The sequence below is a fragment of the Halichoerus grypus genome, chromosome 2 (genome assembly GCF_964656455.1).
Source record: "Halichoerus grypus chromosome 2, mHalGry1.hap1.1, whole genome shotgun sequence".
Classification (NCBI taxonomy): domain Eukaryota; kingdom Metazoa; phylum Chordata; class Mammalia; order Carnivora; family Phocidae; genus Halichoerus; species Halichoerus grypus.
In genome coordinates, this window is record NC_135713.1 from 124,628,471 (window position 1) to 124,653,211 (window position 24,741).

A 24,741-nucleotide genomic window follows, 5' to 3' on the forward strand; every position below is an offset into this window, starting at 1 on the left:
TCTGTAAGAGTGCTTATCGAACTACAGGAATATGCCGATGACTGGAATGGATTTTTAGAGAAAGGGCCACAGAGCGCTGAGGTTCCAGGCCTGCGCCCCGCCCCGATCCTCTGCTATGGGCTCATTGAGGAACTGGGTGAGGCCCTGAGCCGGGTTCACCTGGAGGGGAGTGCCTGGGATCGCTTTTCCTGGGGCAGGGCAGAAGCTTTAGGGGAGCCTTGATATCTGAGAACAGGCAGAAAGGGCCTGGGTAGACTGAGTAGATCTGACCGCTGCTCTGGGCATTGTGTGTGGCCCAAGTCTGCAGAGAGCTGACGAGTAGGGGCAGCTTGTCCAATCCTTGGGTCCAGAGTATTCCTCAGCAGAAGCCCAGTGGTGCCTGGGCCCATTCCCAGCTGTGCGGAGGAAGTAGCGGACGGGGTCTTTGGCACAGCCTTGCTAGAGGCCACCCCCAAACCAGCTCACCAGCCACCTGGCCTGCCAGTCTCAGAGCAGGACTGGCCTGGGCAGCAAGGAGTCTGGGATTCCATACGGAAGCCAGACCCCTTTTCTGTGTTTCCCAAATAGCCAGCACGGAGGGAGGCCTGTGGCATCTGCTCGGAGGAAGGCAGGGGCATGGAAACAGAGGATCCTTGGTTGCTGGGATGAAGGAGAGACAAACGGCCCAAAACCACCACCACCCTACCTCCCCGCCTTCTTGCTCAGCCCCCAGACTAGGGATTTCATAATGCTGAGAACCCTGGCAGAAGCAGCTTCCAGAACCTGCCTCAAATCCTGAAGCTAGGGTTGCTCAGTTGAGCCATAGACCTGAGGCCTGGGCTCAGGGCTCCAGGCAGAGGCAACATTTTAGGCGCCTTGTCACCTGGCTGGAGAGTGAGGGCAGCTTGGTACTGGTACTCTTCTGGGGAGCACGGGCATGGAGGGGGACAGGGAGTACAGTGGCTCCTTCCCCAGTCAGCCACTGAGGCCTGGGAGGGCCTGGGAAGGAACCAGAGTGTGGGAGTCAGGCCCTGGAGACAGGAAGCATGCTCCTGGCTGAAGTCCTGGGGAAAAGCCTCTGTTCCACCTGCGGAGAGTCTGACTCCATAGCTGGTGCCCTGTGGCTGTGTATGGCTCAGGAAGGCTGGTGGTCAGACTCCCTGGCCGGGCCAGAAGGCCGGAGTTACTCTGCGTCTTTCTTAGAATTCCCGTGTAGCTCTGGGCTTGTCTCTTGGGCTCTCTGCGACTCTCATCCGCACTGTCAGAAAGAACTTTCTGCAGTGATGGAAATGTTCTCTGGTGTTCTCTTACCAGCCACGTGTGCCTTCTGAGCACTTAAAATGGGGCTGGCGTGACTGAGGAGGTGCATTTTCAATTACGTTTAATTTTAATCAATTTCAGTGTGAACAGCTGCGTGTGGTAAGTGGGCCCTGGGAGAGCGGGGAGGGGATGGCAACATCGGGTATAGAAGCACGTCCCCCAATGATTTCAATAAACCCCAGTCCTGTGATAAAGTCCATGAGAAAAAGGTCAGAAGCAGTCCACGGAAACAGCTTACTCCGTCCTTAGATTTTTGAGATGCATATTCGCATGTTAAATAAAAGCTCTGAGATGTTCTGCTCAGAAGAAACCCATTTGGTTTTATTTAAGCTCAAATTTTCCAATTGTATTTGACTACAGTACAGTTTTTTTGTGTTTTTTTGGACTACGGTACATTTTTACGTGGCACATCTATCGCTGTTCTGTGAACACCTTTGAAATGTTGGACAAGGGGGCGAGACTCCTGGAAGAACTAATGCCCCCAAATGGGGCTCCTCCTGGTTGCTGCAGCCTGGGTAAAGGAAACCCCAGAGCTCTTGGTTAAAACTGAAGGCATTGCCTTGGGTTGCCACAGCCCTTGCCGGCCTGCGCAGGAACCCAGCAGTGGCCTTGGGAGGCCCCATCACTACGTGCTCGGCCCTGGACAAGGCAGCAGTGGGGCCTGGAGCCGCTCCCTCCCACTGTGTCCACTGGCCTTAGAGCGTGGGGACAGGGGCCTCTCTGTGGGGAACGCAGGGGCAGCGGCCTCCCTTTCATGTCTTTCAGTCCTACTGCTTTGACTGCGGCACTTGGACTAGGAGAAGCTCTATCACTCTTCCAGGATCTGAGCCTGTGGGACCCTGTTAAGAAAAGAGGAGAGGTGGGCTAGCTATATGTTAGGTGCTCCCTCCCTTTGCCCAGGTAGGCAGTTTGGAGGTCGAGGCCCAGAGCAGGCTGGGACTTGCACCCTTGCATCTCTGCAGGGAGACTCCAAGAGCTCCTACTGGAAATGCTTCATGCTTGCTGGGATGAGGCGGTGCCCAGCCCCGGGCACTTCGTTTTTAAACCAAGTAGCTCGGGGGTGCCTGGGTGGCTCAGTCGTTGGGCGTCTGCCTTTGGCTCAGGTCAAACCAAGCAGCTTGGCAGCTGCAGCCCCACCCACAAGCCCAGCTGGCCCCCGTGGTCTGGGATCACACAGCCCCGGTCTATGGGGCACCTCAGTGGGCTTGGAGAAAAGTAACAGTTACTCTCAGATGAGGCAAGGGATTCCAGCTGGGGGAACGTTGAAAGGTTTCCCAGTGTTTCCCAGAATAGGGAATGGCCGGCAGAAGAGAGGGGCTGCTGTGGCCACTTTCGATCCATCTCTGGAGGGTTGTGGCCTGGCAGCCACCTCTCCCTCAGGGGAAGACTGGGCAGAGGGAAGAGTGCCCTTGCTCCGACTCTACCTAGAACTCTGTGGGCGCAGGTCTCTGCCCTGCACAGAGGTCTATGCTCCCCTGCCCACCCCAGGGCTCTGAGCCTGATATGAGGGGCATTGGTGGGAATTCTGGAATGAAGTCCCATCTGGGAGACCTGGTCAGGCCCTCTGGGCAATTACAGGCCTGTAGGGCTTGGGCTTGTATGGGATTCTCAGCTCTGCCTTGTATAAGGCCAGCCTGGCCCAGCCCAGAGCCCCTTGGCCTGGCCCGTCTCCCCATGGACGCACCGTGCTCACACGCAGAGCTACCACGGCACGGTTCTGTGGGTACTGCTCACAAGGGACCCTCGTGGCCGTGCTGGGGACAGACACACATGCGTATGGGTCAGTCTTGTCCCGGTGTACATCTTCCTCGCCCTACCTCAGTGCTCTCAATACATGGAAGCCGCCGCCTGATTAAGAATAGGCAGTGGTCTTACCCACGCAGAGGGGAATGGCTTCCCCTAGGGCATTGGAAGCAGGTGGCACTCACATCTAACTTTGCAGGACCATATCCAGCTCTATTGAGTGAGGTGCACCTGTACTCTGATGACTCACACACGCCTTCAGATCGCTAGCAGATCTATGACTCAGGGTTGGGAATCCATAAATCACCATTATTCCCTGGAAGGATGATTGCGCGTGAGCTTGAAAGAGGCCTTGGCTGCAGGTGGCTTTGGCAAGCCCGGGCCAAATCTGTGAACTAGGCAACTGGGAAATTCCACCAGTTCTGCTGGGCCCTGAGAAGACGCAGAGGCCGCAACCAGGAAAGATTTGAATGGACATCTCTGATAACCTAAGGCCCAGAGTGAATTGACTGAACTGTAGGTCTGTGCTTTGGTAGAGCACCTCTGTTCCTTCCACCGGGGGTGGGGATTGGTGACGGGAACAGACACGCTTTATGAGCTCTAGAGTCAGTGCTGGAGATCACCCCCGAAAGACCTGTATGTCTTCTAGATGAGGACACACATCCGGAAAGGTTAAGGCATGACCCCAGGTTTGAAAAGCATGTGAGAGACAAAGCCAGAACCCCAACCTTGGTTTTCTAAGCCTGGCCCCTGTGCGGGAGGCTTCTACACACAACTCCCTCTCCAAAACAGAGAGAAGCCCAAGACAGTGACTCAGAGGCCCCCTTGGTAGTTTTGCTGATAAATTCTTTGTTTGGAAGTGAGATGTTCTGCCTCCATTAAAGTCTTTAGGAAATTATAGTGATTTTGACTTTTTCAGACATGTTTGAATTACTCACAGTCTGGAATTCCCAGGCAGGAGGTGAAACCCAGAGAGGCTGCAGAGAAGTTAGGGGCACGGAATTTGGGGTCAGATGGATCTGCGTTCAAATCCCCACTCTGTCACTTGCTAACTGTGTGAGTTAGCCTCTCTGCACCTCGGCTTCCCTGCCTGATTTTATAATTAAATGCTGCACTTACTTCAAAGGTTGGTGGGCGACTAAATGAAGTCACAAGCAGAGAGCGTTTGGCCTCTAGGAGGCATGAGTAAATGGGCGCTGGGGTCGTTCCCTGGGCACCCGACTGAGCAGGAAGGCCAGGTCTTGGTCAGCAAGCACAGAATCAGCCAGAAGCACTGAGGCCTCAGGCAGAGTCTGCTGGGCTTTATCAACCAGGAGCCGGGCTGCCTGGCTTCAAATCCTGCTCTGCCGCTGACCTGGGGCCAAAGGACATTTCCTCTCTGAGGCTGTTCCCCTCAAGGAAAAATAAATGTGATCAATGACAGCTGAGGTCTGTTGCAGAGACCTGTGTGTTCAGGGCTCAGAATGGTGCCTGGCATACAGTTGGTGCTCATAGATGATCGTTTTTATCACGGTTCTTTCATTTCATCCTGTGCTTTCGCCGGTACCTGTGCTTTCTTCGGAGTAGCAAGCGCTCGTGTGTCTATAGAGTTCGTGGAAGAGTTTTCATAGCTCTCTTTCAGCCAAATATGGTGTGAATTTGCACTTTGCCTGTTCAGTATGTGGCTGAGCCGTTGCCCATGCTGTTCCCGTGCCAGGAAACCCTTACTTCTCCATGACCCCCTATCAGCGTCCTTCCCAGCCCCTGCCTGCAAGACTGTGGGAAGAACGTTCCCCAGGAATATTCCCTGAAAGTCTAACAAATATTTATGGAGTGTCTACTTCTGTTCGAACACTGTGCTAGCGTCAACCTCCCCATTCTATTTTTCTAGCCCATTTCTGTACTTGAGCCCTTATTTATTCCAACCTATCCTATCATGAATGTTCTCTCTAGATTTTAGACAGTAAAGGGCCTTATAAACTTGCATAAGTTTCCATGGCCAGTTTGTGCCCCGCAGCCTCTCTGTCCTGGAGTTTGCTCCCTGAGCACAGACCCACCCAGGGGACAGATGTGTTTGTCTCTCATCCCCGAGCCAAGGGCAGATGGATCTGAGCATGCTCAGAAGGACCACGGGGTACCACCATCCAGTTGGGGGTTCAAAGCCCTTGAGAGGTAGCCCCCAAAGGGAGATGAAAGCTGTAAACTGTTATTGTAAGTGTGTCTTCTCCTCTGTGGGTTGCATGGGGATCAAAGTCTGAAGGAAGTGGAAGGTTGCTCTCTGACAAAAACACCGTATTTTTAGAAGTACTTGGTGGTTTAGGATGTTTGCCCCAGTGCTGCCTTTCAGTGGCAGGGGGTGGGGCTGGGGGTGGAGGCCCAGGGCTCCCACCTCGAGCTGAGGCTTGGTGGGAGTGGGTTTCCTGGCAGAGGGCCCGAGGGTGGAGGCTGAGGGTGGGAGGATAGTCCATCATCGATCACATAGCTTTCCTGAAGACCAGAGCCCTGAGGCCACACACTGGGTGGGGAGCCGTGGGGGGCTCTTTCCTTCAGAGATGGGAACACTGGGGCGCAGAGGGGAGCAGAGGCTTGGCCAATGTCCGCCCCCACCCCCACTCCCATCTGGGGATTTGAGACTTGCACACATGAAACTGTTAGAGAACAATGCATGTATTCTGCAATCAGGGCTAATTGGGGTGGTTCAGAGGAGGAGGAGGAGGGGTGCCAGGAGTTTGGGAGCAGGACATCAGCGGGTCTCTGAACCAAATGTCCAGGAATAGTCCGTGGAGAATTAGAATAGCTCCCGGGGTGTGGAAGGGTTACACTTGGGTAGGTGGGAGGACTGTGTGGGCGAAGGCGGGGAGGAAGGAATTAGCTGGGCCTGAACATGGGGTGTGAGGGGAGGCATGGCGGGGCAGGAGACAGGAGGTGACCTGTCCATGCTCCCAGCGCCTCAGAGCCTGCCTCGCTAACTCCTAAGGAGCCTCATTTTCAAAGAACCCTGGGCGAGGTGAACTGGCTAAGCCCCGCACCAAGAGGGGAATGGAGAAATGCATGTTGGGGGGCTGCCCGGCCCTCCCCACCCTCCCCAGCGTCTCTACCTTATAATCAGGGTGGCCCTTCCTTAATGTTTATGCCAAACTCCCAAACAGCCAGGCTGGGATGGTGAGCTATAATTTATATCATTTTTCATATGGGTTCTGGGCTCCAAAGGCTCAGACTCCTTCAAATGGGAACCACATTGGAGAAGGGGTAAACCAAGAGGATGGAATGTTAAGAAATCTGGTCCCAGGAAGCCACCTGCTTCTCATTTGGGACGTGCTTGGGTTTATTGTTTGTTTCCAGTGCCCAGCTGGTTTTCAGAGGTGGCAGGGCAGCCGTGGATCACTGTCCTTGCCAGGCGCCTGTGCCGACGCTGGGCGAACCTCCGTTGGGAGTCCTCGCGGCCTCCAGGGTGCCCCCAGGGGAAGCTCTGCGGAGGAAGCTGGGAGCCCACTGCTCTTGGTCCTCGCCTGTCCCCACCGAGCGAGGCCAGCTGGAGACAACCGAGCCTGGGCAGACGCCCACAGCCTGCGGGAGGCTGGCGCCGCGGGCTAGCTCGAGGGAGTGAGGACTCTGGGCTCCCCCACGTGCTGCTTGTTGCAAATCGAGAAGCAGTGCAGCCAAGGAGGCCAGGAGGCAGGCTGCCGTGACGAGACATGAACCGGAGCGACACACAACAGCGCGGATGGATCTGAAACACGTGGTGTCGAACGAAGGAAGCTGAAAGAATAGGTACTGTTGATTCCATTCACATGGAGTTCAAAACCAGGCAGCACTTTCTACGGTGTTAGAGGAGGTAAGCTCAGGGGGCAAAACGCAAGTTGGAAGGGATTGCCCTGAAAGTTGGGATAGAGTGGTGAGCTGCGGTGAGGAGAGAGGGGAAGGGGCGGGGCGGGGCGGGGCGGGGCGGGGCAAGGGGTGCGCAGGCCACCTTCTAGTTCTTGATCCCAGAGCTGCTCCAGGAGCGTTCGCTCAAATTCCTCATGCTTTATGTCCTTTTTTGATTATTTATGTTACTTCTTGCAATACAAAAGGGTAAGAAAGCAAAAGCAGAAGCAAATGAAATGACCGAGCGTGAACCTCACTGCCCTCCCCAGGCTACCTCTTCTCTCCAATGCACTTTCCCCCAAAGGTCCCCGTGCCCGTGGTCAGCCCCCTCCCAGGTGTCCCACCCAGACTTGCCTTGGCGCTGATGGGGTCATAGGCCAGGGGGCCCCCCTGACCCCCAGAGAGCCCGGAAGCTCAGGAGTTGTGGGGCCCCTTTCTGTGTGGCCCCCGGGCCCGCTCTGGAACTGCCTGTGGGCTGAGTAAACGGGCCAGAGGACCTCTGTGGACAGCCATGGAGTGGCCTCTGGCAGCAGGCCTGCCCTGCGGGTATCCACGCTCGAGCGACGCCCTGGAGTACCTCTACTGTGAACGAAGGGCTATCTATAGAGCGTGCATGCTTGTCGAAAAACAAATCTCTGATCTTCAAAGTTCTGTTCGCTCTGTGCATTTTCTTCAAGGAGAACCATTGATAGATGAAGGCAGGTATTACCTTTCAAAGGTAGAAGGAATCCCTCAGTGTTGATGTTGAAGAAACCATGCAAGAAAATGAAGAGTGTGTGTTGGGGGTGGGGTGGGGGGGGTGGTTCCTGGGAGCGAGGGGGCTGGGCTCTGGGGGCTGGCTCCCCTCCTTGGTCCCTGTTTCTGGGGGCAGATGACTCTCCCTGAGGCGCCCAGGCCTCCCGGCTCTTCCTCAGGCTTTCAGGTGAGAAACTTTCCATTGTTGCCTTATCGTGCGGCAGTCCGCCTCGCCGCCTTGCAGCGACCACAGGTGCGCACAGATCTGAGGCCCTGATCTGTTCCACTCTCTTTGTGCCAAGCAGAGCCGGGGACGCGAACCCCAGCATGAAACGGCGCCCACAACCGCAAGGCCGGGTGTGCGCCCTCTGAAACTGTAGGTAAAGACAATTACCGGCAATTTCCATAGCATGGTTTGTGTTTTGTTCAAAGGCCATGGAGGTATTCTCAGCAGCAGGCCCAAAATATATAGTATTCCCACCGCACGCCGCCCTCATAAATGTGCGATAAAAGTTGTGGTCGCTTTGTCCTGGCTCTTCCTTTTAACAGTCAAACCTTCGAGTTTGATGGTGAAACTGCTTTTTTTTTCTTAAAGTGTACTTTGATGGCTCAGATAACGCTCCATGATAAAGAGCTGGCTTCAAAACCACTCACTGTACCTCATGCTCACCATTAGGATGCGCGTCACAAGGGAAAATCAGGTGCCTGAACTTATGAGAAGTGGGATAGGAATGTGCTGAGTCTATGATTTCTCCTCTCTGCTCCCTGTACTGTAATGATACAGAAAGAAAGAAAGAAAGAAAGAAAGAAAGAAAGAAAGAAAGAAAGAAAAGAAAGAAGAAAAGCATCAGGCGCTGATCAGAAGGGGATTTTATGAGAGGAGAAACGGGGGGGCAAGTCCTAGAAAGAGCTGTTTCCCCTCCACAAAAGTTGCCAAGAATCTGTGCATTCGTGCCCATCAATTTTCTTAAATTGCAAAGATTCTGTGAGGCTGATGTTAAGTGGCCCAGAGGGTTTGGGAACGTCTGCACTCTCTTGCGGAGGTCCTGGGGTTCTGGATTCATCAGCCACGGCATCTCCTGCCATTTGATTTGACCTCTTCTGTTAGTTCATCAATATTTGGAATCTACTAAGGGCTGCCCACACTGGGGAGTCATTATGTCACAATAAAAACAGACCGGTGTGTTGTGTAAATGTTGGTTGGTTTTTCAAAGCAACTTCATGTCCCTTATCTCCTCTCCTATCCTATGGAGACGGTTGATATCAGTATGATGGACAGCACAGACCCCAATAAGTGTAGTACTATGTATGCCCATTTTACAGATGAAGTAAGTGTAACCAGGGCAACGACTGCAGAAAATACCCCAAGGCCAAGGGAAGGGATTTTCAGGGGAGGTCCCATAATTGTATCTGCAGAGACCGGGCGTTTTCAAAGACCTCTAAACTTTGCATGGAATCAGTGGCTCCCCAAGTCTGTTAGGAGAGACCATCTTGGCTCCCAACTTCATTTTTAGTTTTGCCTTGTGCCCAGGGACCCCCCAGAGACCACAGAGACCCTTGGCCCGTGAGGCAGAGGGATTCAACCTGGCTTGAATCAAACTGAGGCTTGAATCTGGCTTACCAGCTGTGTGACTTTAGGTGAGTTACTTTCCCTCTCTGGGTCTTGCTTTCTTGGTCAGGAGAGCACAGGTGTCCCAGGAAAAGCTGTCCAGTGTCCTTGCCTGGCATGGCAGTTGGTGATGTGATTCTGCGAACTGCCCTGGATTTGCATAAGCAGAGCATCTTATTGGCTTCAAGGCGCTTTCGCATATCTTTCAGCAGCTCATTTGATCTCAGCCACAGCTCTGTGTGGTGGGCAGGCGGGCATGCCATATTTTCATATCACCATTTGAGAGATGGGGAAATTGAGGTGCAGAAAGATTAAGTGGCTAGCCATAGGAAGTCTGGCAAGCTGGTGGCTGGCCAGGACCTGAGCAGACGTGTGGGGGTTTCTGGACCGTCTCTGGGGCAGCACTTTGGGAAGATCCCTGGAGGGACTGAGATGCGGGCCAGGGCTTCTGGATTCGGCTTAGAGTGCCTGGCCTTCTGAGCCTCCTTGCAATGTGTGGCTTTACTGTGGGGCCCTCGGCCACATGCACAGTACCTGGCTGCATTTCAGGAGATGCTCTCTGAGGCGGCTGTGAAGGTCTTTCCAAGGCAGAGGCAGAGAAATCACTGCTCCTGGAGACTCTTCCCACCTCAGTCCCTGTCCAGTGTGTCCATGCGCTCTTCCTTGGATCACACAGGTTTCCCTTCTAGGCATTCCCTCATTCCTCTTCCCAGGTGAATTCCTAGCTATCCTTAAAGCCCACACCAAAGAGCCCTCCTTTGAGCCAAGTACTCTACCTACATTTTCTTATTTAATCCTGTTTATTCGTTTGTAAAAGGAATAGAAGTATCCACTGTCACATTGTTTATCCCTCATTTTGCAAGGGGGGAAACTGAGGTTCAGAAGGTTAAGCCACATGCATGCCTGAGGTCACAGAGCTGATAAGGGCTGGAATCAGGAATTGAAACTTATGACATAAAAGACCCACTCAGGACCCTTAGGTACCATACAGCTGTGACTTTATCCTGTTCACAAACCACTTGGGGACCACCCCTCCTTCTTCTGAGCACTTCCAGCCTCTGCAGAGTGCGTATTCCATGGGTCTCTCTTGACTCCCTCTCTGGGCCCAGAGTCCTACAGGTCAGAGGCTCCATCCTGTTCAGCACTATCCACTCTACACGCCTGCCTGGCACGTGGTCTTGGTAACTCCTTGCCAGTTGAAGGCTCAGATAGTGAAGAATTGCTGTGCAGCAAGATGCCAACACCGGCTGGGGCCTATACCCCTGGGGGCTGCTTCTCTTTCCAGTGGGTCCCATAGGACCAGGCCACTGAATGTTCCAGGGCTCTGGGGCCTAGCACTTAGAGCATAGTAGTGCAGTGGATGCCCCATTTTGTTTTTCTCACACTGACCAACACTTGGTCCCGACTCTTCTAACTGGAGAGAATAATGTGCTGTTTAAAAGCACGGGGTCAGGGTTAGACACTCTGTTTCCCATCCACTGTGTGACCCAGGGCAAGTGCCTTCATGTATTTCATAAATCTAAGACTCCATCCATCATAAGGTGTATCATATTTTATGTCCCACCAAGAAAGAAAAAATGCTCCCTGCTAGTTAAACTATAGTAAGCCACCAACCGTAAGATGCGTCTCAGTTTCCGAGATGTTAAGATTTGTAAAGGCACTTCACAAAAGAAAATATATAAATGGCTGATAAGCACATGAACAGATACTCAGCATCATTAGTCACCAGGGAAATGCAAATTATAACCACAGTGAGATACCACTACCATATCCATCAGAACTGAAAAAAAGCACACCCCAAAACTGACCATACTGGGTATTGTTGAGGATGTGAATCTACTGTACTGTTGATGGGACTGTAAAACCACTTTTTGAAGAGAAATGAAAACATATGCACATAATAACTTATACTCAAATGCTTAGAGCAATTTATTTTGTAATAGCTAGAAACTGGAAACAACCCAAATGTCTACCAGTAAGTAACTGGATAAATACATTGTGGTACATCCATATCATGGAATGCTACTCAGCAATAAAAAGAGGAGTGAACTATTGATATAGGCAACAACGTGGGTAAATTTCACAATTCTGTTGAATGAGAAAACCCAAAGAGAGTACATACTATATGACTAGATTTATATAAAACTGTAGGAGTGGTGCCTGGGTGGCTCAGTCAGTTAAGCGTCTGACTTTGGCTCAGGTCATGATCTCAGGGTCCTGGGATTGAGTACCGCATCAGGCTTCCCACTTAGCGGGGAGTCTGCTTCTCTCTCTCTCTCTGCCCACCCGCCCCCCCCACCCGGCTTGTGCTCTCTCTCTCTCTCTGTGTCTCTCTCAAGTAAGTAAGTAAAATCTCTAAAAATTAAAAAAAAAAACAACTGTAGGAAATGTAAAGGAATCTATATTGTCAGCAAGCAGGTCGGGTGGCCTGGGATAGAGGTGGAAGGAGGGAGGAGTGTATTACAAAGAGGTGTGGGAAACTTGAGGGAGATGGGAACGTTCATTATGTTGATTGTGGTAATGATTGCATGAGTGTAAACATGTCAGAATTTAATTGTATACTTTAAATATGTATAGTTTAGTGTACTTCAGTTATACCTCAGTAACATTAAAAAATACGCACGTTTTAGAATAGAAAGATTTTCCTCGTCTGTGATGCAGGAATGTTGTCGTGAGGTTCCGATGAGGTAAGGCATTCGCCCAGTGTCTGGTCCTTTACTTCTGTAGATGGCTTGCGGTTTTTACTCCCATATGAGGTCCCTTTCCAGACAGGGGCCCGGGGATGGGAGAGGCCAAGGACCCCGCTCCAGGTCCCGCAGGGAGCCGGTGTTGTGCAGGCCGGTGTTCCCGGTCTGGAGTGGTCCCCGAGCCCCCGTGGCCTCTTGTACTGGTCCGACCTCGAGTGGGGCAAAGGGGGACAATCCTAGCCTCCAAGGGCCTGGGAATGGTCTGGCCCACGGGAGCCAAGGGCACTGGGGACCCCCATGTGAGAAGCCCTTAGCATTTGACGCCGGGTCCTTCCGGAGGACACGAGACTGCCGGAGGTAGTTGCCTCCCTTGTGGCCCGCCCGCTTGGATGCCACACTCCTTATACAAGCCTGCGGCGGGCCCCAGGTCTCCTGCAAGTGGGTGATTCAAAGCCACTCTTCACAGCGAGTGTGAGAAGCCCCCACCGCAGACCGCCTTCAGAGCAGGCCAAGATTCGACATTACTCACAACTTCCAGTACCTGCCCGAGTTCAAACAGGAAGCCTGGTTTTTCCTCTCGTGTCAACAACAGCCTTTATTTCTCTCTTTCTATTCTGGCCTCTGGGCTCTCTTGTGGAGTGGGTTTCTTGGGGTGAAAGTCTTGGGTATCAGGGGCCCAGAAGGCCCCAGCAGCGGATGCCTTGACCAGAGCCTCCTCACCTGGGAAAGCCTGGGATAAAAATGACATAGCTCATCTGTGGCTTTGTCAACAAAGGGAACATCTGGCCAGGCACACGGTGGGCCTTTGGCATATGTTTGTTCAGCTGATCTAGATTGAGGTGGAATAGGTTCCCAAGCCAAAGCAGCTCCTCCCAGGTTCCCGGCTCAGCAGATACGACCTCAACCTGCTCACCTGGGCCCGACATGCTGGAGGCACGTCTCTGGCTTCCTACTTACCCATTCCCTGCCCTGGGTGGACCCCAAGTCCGTCTGCCCTTCTTCCTTGGTGTTTCCCAAGTCCGTCACCTCCTCCCCACCCTTTCCGTGACGGTTTCAATGCAGACCGCTGGCCCCCTTCGTGGGATGCTGTCACGCTCTTCTCTGTCTTACCTGGCCCCATTCCAGCCACAGACCACACAGTGGCCAGAGCCGTCCTTCCTAGATGCCACATCACAAATGGACCTTCTTTGCTGACTATCCTTGCACACCCTGTGTGGTAAATCTAAAGTCCCTACTGTGGCCTGTAGGGCCCAGGGTGGCCTCCCATCTCTCCGAGCTCATCTCTGCTCCCAGAACGATCTCTATGTGCTGAGGATACGCTGCCACTTCACGTGTCCTCAGGCTCCCTGGCCCCCTGGGCTTTGCGTGATGCTCTGAGTAGGCCCCTGCCTGCCTGGGACATTCCACTGCAAAAGCTCTCAGCCCTCAGCCAAGTGCCCTGCTCCACTTCCCTACTCCTTGTCATCTTTCCCGAGGGATAGCCAGTTGATTTCCCTCCTGTGCTTGTGTGTACAGCTCGGTTTTGCATGAGCCACCCATGTCGCTCTCCAGCCTCTGAGGCCAGGGCTCCGACTGGGTTCTGTGTCTGGAGGCCAGCCCAGCCCTGTTTCATCAAGGAGGGGGGAGCCCAGACCAGGGCCTTGGCAGCTGTGTGTCGGACAGCCTTCTCTGGGCCCTTCACATCCTCAGGGGATCGAAGGTCTGGAACTAGCTGGCATGGGACAGCAACTCCCCACCTCCCCCCTGCTCCCCAGGCTCCCTGATGCAGCTTGCTTTGTAAGGAACACATCCTGTGGCACCGATACTTAGGGACCAGAGCCAAAGGGGAAGGGTCTCTTTCCAGGGGTATTTCTGTAGACACGGAATGCCTTTTATGTCCTTCTCCAGCTTTAGCTGGACATCTGACCTGTGGCCAAGACTGGAACACTCAGACAATCCACATTCCATTTTTGCCAAACTCCTAAGAAAGTATTTCTGGAGCAGCCTGGAGAAACAGTGCCCCCCCACCCCAACCCCTACGCCGGGTTGGATGGGTGTTGGGAAGGCAAAAGGGAGGTCTTGCTCTTCTCTGTACCTCAGTTTTCTCATCTGTAGAATGGGGAGTACCTCCCTCATAGGGTTTTGTGAGCATTAAATGAGTGAATATGTGTAAAGTTCTTAACCAGAGTTGGATGCACAGTAAGTACGTTTTGTTAGTGCTAGTTAGTGTTAGTAAGTGCTATTTGTTAGTGCTTTGTGTTAGTCTTGATGATGATGATGATGATGATAACAATGATGAGGAAGGTCCATGGGCCCTCCAGCATGATGGGGATGTACAGTCACAGTGTGGGGAGGACGGGACAGGGGGCTGAGTCATAGATCCCTCTCTCATGAGGAATAAGCTCTGTGAGCACAGAGGCTGCATCTGGCACATGGTAGATGCTCAGTAAGAGTTTATTGAAAGGACTTAGAGTTTTTGATTTTTCGGACCAGGCTGAGGTTTTCCTCCTATGCCAGGGAAGGAAGGCTTTGTCAGGCAAATGGGAAAGTAAGGAGGTTTAAGGGTGAATGTTCGATCTCTTAAAAGAAGAAACCCTTTAGTGTACCTGCGTGGCTCAGTCGGTTAAGCATCCAACTCTTGATTTTGGCTCAGGTCATGATCTCGGGGTCTTGGGATTGAGCTCCATGTTGGGCTCTGTGCTCAGCAGGGAGTCTGCTGGAGATTCTCTCTCTCCCTTTCCCTCTGCCCCTTCCTCTGCTCATGCTTTCATATGTACTCTCTGACAAATAAATAGATAAGTCTTAAAAAAAAAAAGAAACATTTTAAGTGCTTACTTACAAGGGTAGTGCTAATTAGTAATAATTATTATCTGGCCATTAAGTCAGACCTTCCCCCAGAACTGTTGGGTACCCATATAAGCCCCAATTGGGCTCTGAGTGGGCAAACTGCCATTTCTTTAAGACAACCTGATTCTCTTATTGTCTTTCCTGCCTCTCACCTCTTCAGCCTTCTGTACGTAATGGCCTTGCATCCTTGGATGATATGACACCCTTAGAGGCTATTTGATCCGGTCCTCTGCCTCACACCTAGATGTGCGTGGCCATGATGGAAGGAAGGGCATGTCATGAGTCCTTTGAAGGCTGCCACAGGGCAAGAATTCTCTGGGCGTGGAGTCTCTCCCATACACCATGGATCTTCCATGGAGCTGAATCCACCAGGTATCAGTCTGTGTGGGGTGCTGGGGAGAGAGCAGTGAGTAAATCTGACTCAGCCTTACCTGCCCAAGGCTCAGGGTCCAGTAGGGGAGATGGGGAGATGGACATAGCACAAACATTAGACACACATAAACATATCATTGCAACATGTGCAACATACAAAGGAGATATCCAAGACTAAAATGAGAGCTGGGGCGCCTGGCTGGCTCAATAGGTAGAGCATGTGACTCTTGTTCTCAGGGTCATGAGTTCGAGCCCCACACTGGGGCATAGAGCTCACAAAAAAAAAAAAAAAAAAAAGAGAGAGAGAGACTAAAATGAGGGCTGCTCCTCAGCAGGAAATGACCTGGTCTGGGGGACTCAGGAAGGACTTCCCAAGAAGTAACAGTTCAACAGAGATCTGAAGCCGGCATAGGACTACCTTGGTGAATGGGGGTCTGGGGAGAGAGCATGCAGGCCAAGTGCGCAATATGTGAAAGGTCCTGAGGTCTGTTGAAAGGACAGAAGGATGGAGGAGTTGCACCACTGAGCAAGGTTACAGATGGTCAGGAGAAGAGGGCAAGGACCTGGGTCCAGACTCTGGGGACAGTCACCATGACACCCATGACTGTTCTGTTTGCTCTATCTAGGTTTGCATGGAAAACAAGCCTTCCTGGTGGATGTTTTCACAGCTTACGTGAGGATTACCAAATACCAGATCTCCGCTTACCTGCTTGGAGCTCCCTCCATCAGCACATGATTCCTTGGAGGGTGGGGTAAGCATCCTTCTTCCCTAGTTTCTTTAAAAAAAATTTTTTTTAAGATTTATTTATTTGAGAGAGCGAGAATGAGAGAGAGAGAGAGTACATGAGAGGGGGGAGGGTTAGAAGGAGAAGCAGGCTCCCCGCCAAGCAGGGAGCCCGATGCGGGACTCGATCCAGGGACTCCAGGATCATGACCTGAGCCGAAGGCAGTCGCCCAACCAACTGAGCCACCCAGGTGCCCCTTAGTTTCTTTTTTAAACTCCAAATGCTCTTCAGAAAGGGGAACCAACGGTCCTCCCCCTGCTGAGTGATTGGGACAGGTTTGAGAGAACCAAGAGAGGAAGGGGTAAGGCTGCTACAAACGCTTTATAGGTGAGATTGACTTAGCCTGACCAGCAGCCCCTCAGGCAACAAAACCTCCTGCCTTCCACTCCTACTACTCAGCACTTCTCTCTTCTCGGGATGAATTGGCATTCATGAGCTGGGGCCAGAACTCTGGCACCTGACTCCCACCCAGGCTCTGTGCGTGACACCAAGTTGCAGGACACCCCCACCCCAGCATGCTTGCTGCTTGGCTTGACATCCTTTTTCAAATTAGATTTAATTTCAAGTTTAAAAAAAAATTTTTTTTTTTTTTTTTAAGTAAGCTCCCTGCTCATCATGGGGCTTGAACTCAGGGCCCTGAGATCAAGAGTCACATGTTCTACTGACTGAGCCAGCCAGTCACCTCTCAAAGTTTTTATTCATTCTTTAAAATTGACTTCTAATGATGTAAATAATGCAGACATTGGGGGAAAAACATGGTTAAAGCTAAAGCTCTCCTATCCCAGGACCCTACCTGAGGGGTATATTTTGGGTGGTTCTTCTTCCGGTCTGTTCAATGCATTTTCATTTGTATGTGTACAGATACAAGGATAGATAGGTGTACTTTAAAAAAAACAAACAAACACATAAATCTGAGTTCTGTGTATTATTTAGCAACTTCCTTTCCCACTTAACAGTACATCTTGAAGATCTCTATATTTGTATCATTGCACATCAATGTATGTAAACCCACCTCATTCTTTCATAACCACAGTTTAGTATTCCCAAGTGTGTATTCCTGTAGGTTAATTATTTTGTCACTGATGAATATTCATTCACACTGTTTCCAGATTATTACTATCACAAGCAATACTGTAGCAAACATCCTTGTATGTGCCTCTAAGCCTAGCTCAACTCACGAATAGTGATGAGATATCTGTCAGAGGAGGCATTCAAGTAAAAGGTGAAATAATATGCCTTCTTCACCCCAGAACAGGGATGCTTATAATTTATTGTACACGAGAATCACCTGGAAAGCTTTCTAAGATTCCACTTGCTGGGCCAGACCCCTGGTGTTTCTGGTTTAGGAGCTCTGGGCTGGGCCTGAGAATATGCATTTCGAACTAGTTTCCAGGGGAGGCTGCTGGGTCAGGGACCTTATTTTGAGAATTACCATCTTCAGGGTGTTGGCTGCTCTGCTTTCACTTGCTTAGAGTCAGATCACCCTTGGGAGACAATGTTCAAGGAGAATTCACCCTAGGCTTCTCACTCTACTGAGAAGTGAGTGTTCTAACTGGCATCCCTCTGGGAGGCAGGGCCCTTCAGGGTACTGGTAGTGGGTCCAGAGGTCTGGCTAGCAAGGCTGTCCCCACAGGTGTTCTGGCTGGGTCTGGAAGCCCAGAGCCTCTTATCCCTAGACACAGCCTGCAAGACCAGCCCTTTCTGGGCACAACCCCCCACCCCTGTAGCTCACCCCATTCTTCCCTCTGGACCCTAGTGAAAGGCTGAGGCTGGTAGGGAAGTGCTCTGGGGTTTTCATAACAGAAAGGACAGGAGACCACATCTCCAGAGAGGGTCTTCTAAAGGTCTTGAGGTTTGGGGACGCTTCGGCACTCTTTGTTCCCTATTTTACTACAGGAGGTCACACTGGGGTTGGGGGGGCGGGGAGCATCACTGGGTGCGGGTGGGGGAACCTGGAGCCTGGACCCTTGGAACTAACAACGTCCCTCTTTCCTGGTGGCTTGGAGAGGGACACTCCTGCCCCTGATGATGGTCAATTTGCAGGCTGAGGGTCAGACCCCAATGGTCATTTGGCCAGTGCCTCTGCCCAGAGCTGAGTTTGGACACCCTGCGGCTCCCGGGCTCCTTGTCCTTTGACCACTGGGGTGTTGTTCATGAACATCAGCAACCTTGATCATCAGAAAGAAGCTTCCTCTGGACTGCCGGCTTTTTTGTTTGTTGCAGTTACCAGAAGGGAGGATGGAAGAAGCCTCAGCCACCATGCCACAAATCTGGTGGGAGGGATGGAAGCTCCTTTGGGGCTCGGGAGAGCTGCTCCAGGCCCCTCTCTGGTGGAGGCAAAGTTTGGATCCAATTCTAATCCAGTGCAGAAATGTTGTCTGAGGTAGGCTGTGTGCCTGGGCGCCTCTCTCTCGGGTTATGTCTAAATGTTGAATGTCTTCTCTGATTTGTTGATAGTTGCCATCCCAGTGCTTAGCACAGATAGGTGCCTATCAGATGTAGTTCACTACATGAATAATGAACTTGAATACCCAGAAGGTGTCTGCAAGATGGGCTCAGGCTGCTTACTCCCTGCAGATGGGGTCTAGACCCTAGGGTCAGCTATTTAGCTATTTTAGGCCCTTTTCTGCACCGCTGCAGCTGTGGGGTCTGGGTCCACCACCATCAACAACCTTTTTACAGCCTCAGATGTACAAGAGGCCCTGGCGAAGGCTCTGCCGCTTACGCAGGGGTTACCCTGGGACAGGCCTTACCGTAGGGGGGGAGTGTGGAGAGGGGGCACTGGCTTCCCCCTTCTCAAGGCGGGGCGGGGAGGGGCGGGGGTGTGGGATCTGGAGCGGGAGCCCAAGGTCTGGCGGCCAGGCAAGGCTAAGCCCTGTCCAGTATCCCATCACCCACCGGCCTTAACTTGCTAACTCTGCAGTAATACTGGAACTCGGGGGTAGGGAGGGAGAGAATTTTAATCCTTTCAGACTCAAATCTTAACTTCTCATTTCTTTCATGATACCCACTCCTAACCCAAAAAGCGAAAGCCGAGGTTGGGGGAATTCTGCACGGTGGAAAAGCTCAGGGTGTTACTTTTGTTCTGGGTCGGGCTGGTCTTTTGCAGCTCGCGTCTCAGATCCAAGGTACCCCAGGCCGAGGGCGCCGAGAGTCTGCAGGTCGGGTTCCTGAGTGGGGCTGAGTCGGGGCCTCGGAGGGTGTCCCCAGAAGCCGGGCGAGGAGGATGCCCCAACCCGCGCGCCCCTGCACAACTCGGCCATGCGCGCCCCTGGCCTGCTCGGTGGGGAACGGGCAGCCCTAGGAGGCTTCCCTTTGTGGGCCTCCGAGCCCGGCCCCTTCCTCTGCCCGCCCCAAACCGTGCGCTTTGAAGTGGCCGCGCTCTCAGGCCCCCTCCCCAGCGCGGCGCCGCCCCCGCTGCGCCCGCACCTTGGCAGGGGCCGCGCTTCTCAGGGAAATGGGCCCCTGGCACCCGCTGGGCACTCTTTGTAAATTCATCCCCGGGGAGGCCCAGCCGTGGGGCCGCTCCAGGGGGATCCGCCTGTGGGGTCCGAGGGCCGAGGTGTATATAGGGTTAGCCCCTCAAGCCTCTTTCATGATTGAATACCTCCTCCCGACTTAGGGCGGGACTGTCAGAGCCCCCCACCGGTTCCTCTGGAGGAAATGGGGCGGGCTGGGGGGGTGGGGGGGAGGATGCGGGAACTAGTTTTCAACGGAAAATCCAACAGGCCCTTTTGGCAACATATTTGTACCAGTACTTAAAAACGGTGCAGACTGAAAAAAAACCAAAAACAACAACAACAAAACCCAAAAAACCTGGGCAGACCTTTGATCTAGCAAGTCCATTGCTATGAAAATAACCATAGGTGTGTGCAAAGATGTCGTACATTACAACACACCGGAGCTTTGTTTAGAGCTGGGAAACCGTAGAAGTACCTAGCAGTAGGGATCGGTTATATTCTCTAATTAACCAGTTTACCACGGGTCACAAACCGTTGGAAAAACCCACGACTTCAAATCATTCGCAGTGACGATGTAGTCTATTTACTACCCCCCAAATGCTCTTGATATTAAATGAAAGCAACAACTATATATACCGGTATGGAAAAAAGACTGGAGAATATAGGAGACCACATTCTTAGTAGTCTTCTCTGGAGGAAGAAAACTACTGTCTCTTTGCTGAGATAAAGGATGCCTATTATTGGCATAGGCTTTTCTGAAATTCTTTATACTTTATACCATAATCATGTATTGATTTTTTTAAATAAAACTTCAGTTATAAGATTATAAAACAAAATTTTACTAGGTTTCTCAGTAATTTCTCATTTGAGTAGCACCCCACAAGACTCACAACATTTTGAACATATTTTTCTCTTTTCAAAATAGGCCTTCAGCCCGTGGGATGGGTGGGCAAAATTATTGTTATTCCCATTTCACAGAAGGGAAGGCTGGTGCCTTGGGAGGCGAGGGATGGCTTGCAGGTGGGAGGCAGTGCAGGGCAGACACCATGCTCTTCCACAGCACAAAGCTCCTTGCAGGTGGCAGAGCACGCATGGAGTAATGGAGTGGGAAGAGCTGCAGGCCAGATGTCCCCTTTGGGGTGTGGCCAGAACCCAGGCATTCTTGGCTTCCCTGCCACCTTCAGCATGCAATCCACCCCACTCACTGCAGCCCAGATCTGCAACAGTGGTGAAATGAGAAGTCTTAGAAAATGTTAGAGCACAGGGACAGGGGCCCCAGACCACAGTGCAGGCTCTTAGGTGTCCTGGGTCTGATCTGATGCTGCTCATGGGAACTGCGGGTGGTGGAGGGACCTTCTACCAGCCTGGGACTTGTCAAACGTTCAGCTTTCTTCCTAAAAAATTAGCTAGTTATTGGGGTGGGTGCCTGGCTGGCTCAGTCAATAGAGCATATGACTCTTGATCTCTGGGTTTTGAGTTCAAGCTCTACACTGGGTATGGAGCCTCCTTTAAAAAAAAAAAATTAGCTAGATGTGGAAGAGGGAGAGTCCCTCCACCTCTGTAAAGCCGTCATCCCCCCACCACCACCCCCCATCCGTTACTGCTGGTCTCTCCCATGCACGTTAAGAACAGTACTGAATTAGTAGGGGATGGCTGGTGGGAGAGAAGGGTGGAGGAGAAGTCTCTTGTCTTGGGGTGTATTCACAGGGTTTGAGCCCAACTGAAATGGCTACAGGCATTGAAATGGGCCCCTCAGTCTTCATCATAAGGGTTAGAGAACACTAAAAAAATTTCCCTTTTCTCTAGTTAGCTTTGGTGATCTTTTGATGTTCTTGTTTCTAGCTTGGCAGTTTATAAGTCATTCTATGCTTCTGAGTTCTTTAACATTCATCTTTGTGTTTTTCTGAAAGCACAGTAAAACCTGGGGGGGGGGTGTCTGTGTGGGCGGGAGTTTTGCTGGGGGCCCCAGAGGGTACTGCTACTAAGTATAATTCACTTTTACTAAAACACACAAAAATCACCTCCCAGAGAACTTCTCTCTATTCTAAGTTCACTTTAGATGAATATACCAATTCAATGTAGAGATTTTCAAAAGATTAGAAATAATGAAGAACAGAAACCAAGACGCATGGGATAGCAGAACCAGCTCAAACTCAGCCATCAATTTTCGAGAACGGATGGATACCTGAATACTTAAATGGAAGAGTCACAGTGATTTCTGAGCAGAGAAAATAGAATCACTATATAGCTAGCCACACTGTAGTGAAACTTCACGACACCAGAGACAATGAGAAAATCCTTGAAGAAAACCACAGAAAAAAGAAACTTTCCCTACAAAGAAATGATCTTAAACAGCCTTCTCATCAGCAATGAGAGGCAAGGATGCTATCTTCAAAGTGCTGAGGGAAATCATTGTCCCTAAAATTTTATGCCAAACTACATGTTATTCAAGAATGAAAGCCAAATAAAGACATTTCAGACAAAGAAAGAAAAAAGAAAAAGATGTTCTCTTCCATGCCCTCGTGGAAAGAACTGCTAAAGGATGTTCCTCAGAAAGAAAGAAATTAATCCCGGAAGACGCAATTGAAGGAAAGAAGCAGCCCTGAGAAAAAGTATGCATGTGGGTAAATCGAAGTAAACCTGTAATCTAAAAAGCGACAATAATAATATTGGTAACTAATTTTGGAGAGTTTAAAAACAAGAAAGGATATAGTACTAGGCAATGATAATAGTTAAGAAGGAACAGGGTAGGCGCCTGGCTGGCTTGAAGGTGGATCCTGGGACTCTCGTTTGTGAGATTGAGGCCCACGTTGGGTGTAGAGATTACTTAAAAATAAAATATTTTAAAAAGCAACAATGAGAGATGGAACAGGATCATTGGTGTAAAGCATTCTAAGATTCTTTTGTTTTGGAAGAAGGTAAAGTAGAAAGCGAATTTATCAGGATGCTAAGAAAGCATAAGCTACAGGAGGGTTCTTTCTACTCTTTTTTTTTTTTTTTTTAAGATTTTATTCATTTATTTGACACAGAGAGAGAGAGAGAGAGTGAGCATGAGCAGTGGGGAGGAGCAAGGGGAGAGGGAGAAACAGGTTCCCCATTGATTAGGGAGCCTGAAGTGGGACTCCATCCCAGGACCCCAGGATCATGACCTGAGCTGAAGGCAGGCACTTAACCGATTTGAGCCACCCAGGTGCCCTCTACCCCTTTTGCTTAAAAAGACTCCCAATGAGCGCCTGGGTGGCTCAGCTGGTTAAGCGACTGCCTTTGGCTCAGGTCATGATCCTGGAGTCCCGGGATCGAGTCCCACATCGGGCTCCCTGCTTAGCGGGGGGTCTGCTTCTCCCTCTGACCCTCTTCCCTCTTGTGCTCTCTGTCTCTCATTCTCTCTCTCAAATAAATAAATAAAATCTTTAAAAAAAAAAAAAAGACTCCCAAGTTGAATAAGCTTCAGGTCTCATAAAGCCTGAATCTGCCTCTAGGTTAGGGTTAATGTTTTATATTCAGATTTTATAAGAATAGTTGTGTATGTTTAAAAAAAATGGAAAGATGACCTGCTGAAGGTATAGGAAACAAAATGCATGACTTCTAACCTGGTAGAAAAAATAAAGATAAGAAAACTGGATCCTGGGGCGCCTGGGTGGCTCAGTTGGTTAAGCGTCTGCCTTCGGCTCATGTCATGATCCCAGGGTCCTGGGATCCAGTTCTGCATCAGGCTCCCTGCTGGGCAGGGAGCCTGCTTCTCCCTCTCCCTCTACTGCTCCCCCCGCTTGTTCTCTCCCTCTCCCTCTCTCTCTCTGTCAAATAAATAAATAAAATCTTTAAAAATAAAATACACAAAATAAAAGTAAGTAAAAAGGAAAAGAGAGGGGAAAAGCAAAGAAAACACAAATTAGAGTGACAAATGTGGCCAAAATTCTTACTTGACCCTTGGTATCTGTTCTCCATCTGTCACATGGTAATAAAAGTTTTTATTGAAATATAATTGATATATTAGTTTCAGGTGTACAACATACTGATTAAATATGTGTATATTTTGCAAAATGATTATCATAATTAGTCTAGTTAACATTATCACGTATAGTTAAAGAAAATTTTTTTGGTAATAGAATTTTTAGCTACACCAATTTAAAATCTACGTCTCTCATCCTGCTTTACTTACAGATGTGGCCGATGATAAGTGACCAGAAGTGATGTTGCAACTTCTAGGTTGCCATTTGAAAGGAAGGGAAATTACCTTCTTTTTCTCTTCTAGTTGGCTGGAACTTTTTTTTTTTTAAGAGAGTATGAGAGTGAGTGGGAGGGGCAGAGAGAGAGAGAGAGAGAGAATCTTAAGCAGGCTCCACACCCAACACAGAGCCCGACGTGACCCTGAGATCATGACCTGAGCAGGAATCAAGAGTCCGATGCCCAACTGACTGAGCCACCCAGGCGCGCCATCGTTGGTTGTAATTTAGACTTACCAGCAGGAGCTAGATCATCTATCTTGTACCAAAAGAGAATAGGATGTGTACTGAGGATGATAGAGCCGTAAGAAAGAAGGAGACTGGCCTCTGATAACTTTGTGGATAGTTCTCATACTGGCTTGGACTTTTATGTGAGAGATAAAAATTTCCCATCTGGTTTAAGCCATTTTAAATTTGATATCTTGGCAAAAGCAGCGGAACCAATATCCTAATTTACTAGGTATCAATACAGATATGTTAGAAATTACAGTAAACTAAATGGATTAGACTCACCCGTTAAAGGACAATGATTTTCAGGTCAGACTAAAACAAAACCAAAATAAACACTGCTGCATTTGTTTGTTATAATGGTTATGTCTCCAGCTGCAGTGGATTCACACTCGATTGCCAGGGTCGGAGAGTTGCAATAGAGACTGTAATGGCCTGTAGAGTAAAAAATAGTCACTATGTGGCCCTTTACAGAAAAAGTCTGACGACCCCTGAACTAGGTCGCGGAGAGGCTGCCTTTTAGGCAACAGGCTCAAGCATTGGAAACCTGACTCAAGCAAAAGGGCCCACAGCGACCACTGGCAGCTGAATGCAAACAGGCTCAGCATCTGTGGCCATAGGTCCTAACTAACCAATGGGCTACTTACAACCAACCACAGCTACCAACAAAAGGGAAAATTCCATATGTTCCTACACCTCCTCACTCTGCCCTCTAACTGTAGCTCCTCCCCGCTGTCTCCTCACCGACAGTTTCTCCTTTGCTGCTCTGGGCCACTCCCTTGCTGTGCATACAGTAACCTTCTCTTTTGTTCTGCCTTGGGTGAATTCTTTGACCAACTGCACCTCGGGCCTCTACCAGATCAAGTGCCCCACATTTGGTGGCCCCCCACCCCAGACGAACCCCTACAAGTCATAAAGCAAATTTTA

The 24,741-nt window shown here is 50.5% G+C and overlaps 1 long non-coding RNA gene across 1 annotated transcript in view; it reads left to right on the plus strand.

The window, feature by feature from the left end:
- The first annotated feature begins 6,688 nt into the window (after positions 1-6,688).
- The window catches only part of LOC118533692 (uncharacterized), a 34,503-nt gene continuing 16,450 nt past the window's right edge, over positions 6,689-24,741 (plus strand). Inside the window, exons 1-4 of the long non-coding RNA XR_013445840.1 lie at positions 6,689-6,856; positions 14,906-15,117; positions 15,744-15,869; positions 18,126-18,292. This is a non-coding gene — a long non-coding RNA (uncharacterized LOC118533692). The remainder of the gene's footprint in view (positions 6,857-14,905; positions 15,118-15,743; positions 15,870-18,125; positions 18,293-24,741) is intronic.